This window comes from Cupressus sempervirens, chromosome 4 (assembly GCF_028749045.1).
Source record: "Cupressus sempervirens isolate cs-2001-9-10 chromosome 4, ASM2874904v1, whole genome shotgun sequence".
Lineage (NCBI taxonomy): Eukaryota > Viridiplantae > Streptophyta > Pinopsida > Cupressales > Cupressaceae > Cupressus > Cupressus sempervirens.
Window position 1 is genome coordinate 58,112,869 of NC_143121.1, and position 5,028 is coordinate 58,117,896.

At 33.3% G+C, this 5,028-nt stretch overlaps 1 pseudogene; it reads left to right on the plus strand.

Moving 5' to 3' along the window:
• Positions 1-2,305: 2,305 nt before the first annotated feature.
• Positions 2,306-4,366, plus strand: LOC149559923 (caffeic acid 3-O-methyltransferase-like; annotated as a pseudogene).
• Positions 4,367-5,028: the final 662 nt, after the last annotated feature.

Below are 5,028 nucleotides of genomic sequence, written 5' to 3' on the forward strand. Positions count from 1 at the left end.
TATTAATAAAAAATGACTATTCATCAAAAAAGAGAAAAAAGAAGAAGTTAAATATAATGTCACAATATTGTGAAGTTATATCAATCACTAGGAAAAAAACCTTATTTCATTTTAATCGCTAGAACAAAGAATGCTATTATTCTTTAGGGATACTCCCCTCGAAGGTAATATCATCTGTTACCGTCTACACTACCGCCAAAAAAAAAAACCAAATTGTTTTTATCACTACGACAAAAAAACTTCCAACTGACTTTGAGTAAAAAAGCTTTTAATATTTTTAAAGATTATGAAGCAACCTGCATTTTGTTGGAATAAGTCACTAGTTTGTTGCACCAAATCTGCTATTCTGTTTAACAGTTGACTGCTGCTCCCTATTCTCTAGCCATCAGTTTTGTAGGACTGTAGTTAACTCCACCACATGTATGCACAATTGAATTTGTCTCCAAACACATGGCAAAGTTGTTAAGTGAAGTGTTAGTGCTGTCACATTAGATGATCCACATGTAAGCTCTAAATAGCTGGAAGTCCTCTATTTATAGAGGTTATGTAATTGGTTGTTTGTGTGCAGTCAGATTAATGAAATAATTTTGTTATCTACTGTCACCATGTTTCTTGATAGTTTTAATTTTCAATATGGTATCAGAGCATGGTTTAGCCAAGTTTAGTTGGAGATTTATTTAGAAATTCAACTAGAAATATTGCTAAAGGGCTTTGTTGAAGGAAAATATATTGCTGAAAATGGTTTGCTTGCAGGGATGATTTTATTTTGGAGTGATATTTGGTTGCAGGGCTGTTATGCTGCTGGAATATTGCTAGATTTGTTTGAAGGCTGATTTTTTTGCTAACATGGGTTCTTCAAATGAAGTTTTGCCTATCTTTGATGGAAGTGATTTTGTAGATTGGAAGATTGCAGTCAAGAATGCTCTAAGAGAGAAGGCTTTATGGAGGTTAGTAAATAAATAAATTGGGGAACCTCAACAAACTGATATAGAAAAGGAGTTGTGGAAATGCAAGTTGGAGCAAGCTAGAGAAGATATGTTGTTGTCAAATAAAAAGAAAGGCTGATCATTGAAGTCAATGTTTGCAATATGAAGATCACAATAGTGATGGTTGTAACAAGAGGTGTACTATTGGTTGTACCCAACACTTCAAAAGTTTTTACTATATTGATGAACCATGTATCTGAAAAATATTCCTAGAGAACTAGCGAGCATAGCGGCTGGGTACCCATGTGACTCGGTAGATGGATTATTTTGCATATGGACTCAATATTAGTATGCTAGAGAAAAGTTTAGAGTTGGTTTACCTATCATTGGATCAATGGTTTTGTGAAGTTTGAAGGGTTTGTGGTAATCCAAAACCACTTGTTTAAGTAAATCTATTGAACGGTTTGTGGTAAGCCAAAACCACTTATTTAGGTGAAAAATTTAAAAGTCTTGAAGGGTTTGTGGTAAACCAAAACCACTTATTTTTTTTCGAAGAGTTTGTGGTAAGCTAAAACCACTTAACAAGAAAAATGAATTTTTCATAGTGATAGTGATAGGGGAAACTAAAAATTTCTATGTTGTAAATGGGTACCTCAAAAGGCTTAATGCCGGGACCTATCATGTTTAAATTTCTTATTGTAATTTCTCCCACTAAAAGAGTCTTTAGTGGTAGAAATTAAAGGAGGATTCTATTATGTTGGAATAAGTCACTAGTTTGTTGCACCAAATCTGCTATTCTATTTAAAAGTTGACTGCTGCTCCCTATTCTCTAGCCATCAGTTTTGTAGGACTGTAGTTAACTCCACAACATGTATGCACAATTGAATTTGTCTCCAAACACATGGCAAGGTTGTTAAGTGAAGTGTTAGTGCTGTCACATTAGATGATCCACATGTAAGCTCTAAACAGCTGGAAGTCCTCTATTTATAGAGGTTATGTAATTGGTTGTTTGTGTGCAGTCAGATTAATGAAATAATTTTGTTATCTGCTGTCACCATGTTTCTTGATAGTTTTAATTTTCAATACATTTGACTGCACAACCCACTTACTACGGAGCACGGAAGCAGTATTTAAGAACTATTTAATCCTAAAATTTCAAATATACGGTGGATTCTAGTCTCGTTGAACGAGACTAAAGATTCTCATTTCGTTTAGTGGTGAAGAGACTAAAGAAATTAATGTCTATATGAAATATCCTGATTTGGTTGGGTAGTGTATGCCAAATAGTCATAGTCATTTATTGTATTCCACGGCTCTTACTTTCCCGGTATCAATAATTTCTCTGTGAGTAGACAAGTTTTGTTACTGACCAGACACAAATGGCTTCCTCAGAGTCTTCCACTGAAGCCCAACTCCAGCTCTATGAAATATTTCTTTCATCAGCCAAGCCCATGGCTCTTCGAGCTGCTGTCTTTCTTAACATTCCTAACATTATTGCCACCCATGGTAGTGAAAACCACATAACTGTAGAGGAAATAGCTTCCCATATTTCTGCCTCTACAAACAAACCTGCCCACAGAGGCTATCTCTCTAGAATCATGAAGCTTCTGGCTTCTATTGGTGTCTTTACTGAAGAGATTACAATAGATACTAGCGGCGCTTCACAAATCATATATGGTCCAACAAGTATCTCTAAGTTGTTGGAAAATAACGAGGCCCAACAATCCTTTGCCCCAAATGTATTGTTCTTAAATCTAAAATCTATGACAATTGCTTATCAGCATCTTCATGATTCTGTCATAGATGGCTGCCAACCATTCACCAAAGCAAATGGCATGAACATTTTTGAGTACGCCAGCCATAATCCTGAAACAAGCAGGCTCCTGAACGAGGCCATGACTGTTCAGACTAGCTCTGTCATGACTTCTGTGTTGAAGGTTTATGATGGGTTTAACAGCTTTAAGAGTGTGGTGGACGTCGGTGGAGGGCTCGGTTCTGCAATATCTACCATTGTTAACCAATATCCTCATATTCATGGTATCAATTTCGACCTTTCTCATGTTATAAGAATGGCTGCTCCAATAAAAGGTATGTGAGCAATACAATTTATATACAAACTTTGATTGTTCATGTAAGCTTTGATTCTTCATAAAAAATATTAAATAGTAAAAGTTGACCTATTTTTTTAAATTTAATTTTCTTTATTTTATGATGTGTATGATATTTAAGAATGACTGGATGATATACAAGTTTAAATGACAGTTTATAATGGACACTCAGATCTAAGTTGTGCTTTATTTGTTAAAAGCTTCTTCAAAAAGATTAATTCTTCATTAAGAGTGTTAAATAGTAAAAGCTGACTTATATTTTTTATTTTAGTTTTCTTTACTGTATGATGTGTATGATGTTTAAGAGTGACTGGGTGATGTATAAGTTTATATGACCATTTATAATTGACACTCAGATCTAAGTTGTGCTTAATTTGCCAAAGACTTCTTCAAAGATGTTGATTCTTCATTAAAAGTGTTAAAGAGTAAAAATTGACTTATTTTTTAAAATTTGTTTTTCTTTATTGTATGATGAGTATGATGTTTAAGAGTGACTGGATGCTATATAAGTTGAAATGACTGTTTATAGTTTATAATGGACACTCAGATCTAAGTTGTGCTTAATTTGCTAAAGACTTCTTCAATGGAATTGACTCTTCATTAAAATTTTTAAATAGTAAAGATTGACAATTTTTTTTAAAAAATTAATTTTCTTTACAGTATGATGTACGAGTTTAAATGACTGACAATGAGATCTAAGTTGTGCTTAATTTGTTAAAGACTTCTTCAAAGAGGTTAAAGACAATTTAAACAATGTTAATGTGGTTCATCATATCATGAAGTTCACTAGGAGTAAAACTATAGTGTGATTCTCTCTCATGAAGATTTAAATTTTGTTTAGGGCTAGAGCATGTGGAAGGTAATATGTTTGAGAAAATTCCATTGGCGGATGCAGTTCTCATGAAGGTAACAACTTTAAAAAATTGTTTTGTTTAAATTAAATTTTATATTTTGTTTTAAACAGTTATATTTTTGTTTAAATGAAAACTTATATTTTGTTTTAAATAGTTATATTTCAGAATTCTTTTGTTATTGTACTTACAGAGGGTTTTGCATGACTGGGATGATGAAGTCTATTTAAAAATCTTAACGAAGAGTTATGAGGCTGTCCCAGATAATGGGAAGGTATTAATTGTTGATCAAGTGATTCAAAATAAAGGGATCAAAAGGCAATTGGGACTCTCGTTCGATGTTGTAATGATGGCTGTTTCAGTAGGTGGAAAAGAGTGAACTGAAGATGACTATAAAGACTTGTTATACAAAGAATGGTTCAAGCGTTATAGGATCATTGAATTGTCTTTCTTCCAATCATTTATAGGAGTTTGTAAATAATATATAACATAATAAATAAGAACATTGTAAATAGGAGTTACAGCGCAGACAAGTTCCTGCCATAGATGGTAACGTTTTGGCACAAGGAATATGGAGTCAGAGTCCTTTGTTATGAATTGTATTGTTTGGTCTATAAGAGGCCCTAGAATATTATGATAGCTTCAGTAAGATTATTGGATTGGATACTGAATCCAATCACATATCGCATTATTAGCTATTGATGGTGATCAAGGAGAACTCAATATCATTCATTTACTCTCCACTTGGGACCACTCTGATCACCTTTATTAATATATGACACTAGTACCTTTTAATTTTGAGTTTACAATATGGGAGGAGTGGAGATTGTAAGGCCTTAGTCTCTTTGTTCTTTGATTTTCGTGACCATGTTTGTTCTTTCCTTCAGCAAGTAGCAAATAACTTTTTGCCTCATCATTTATGTTCATTTCTTCCCAAACTCATCGACTTCCCTAATGATTAAAAATGTTTAATTGTTCTACCATTTGCAACTGTCCTTTTAGTTCATGTTACATGGGGAGTACATTTGACCAACCACTATTCTAGTGTCTAGAATAGCTCCCAAAAAAGGTAGAATTATTATCTAGAAAATCTCAAGATAAAATAGATACATGCATGAATGTAAATTACAGTCATTTCTAACC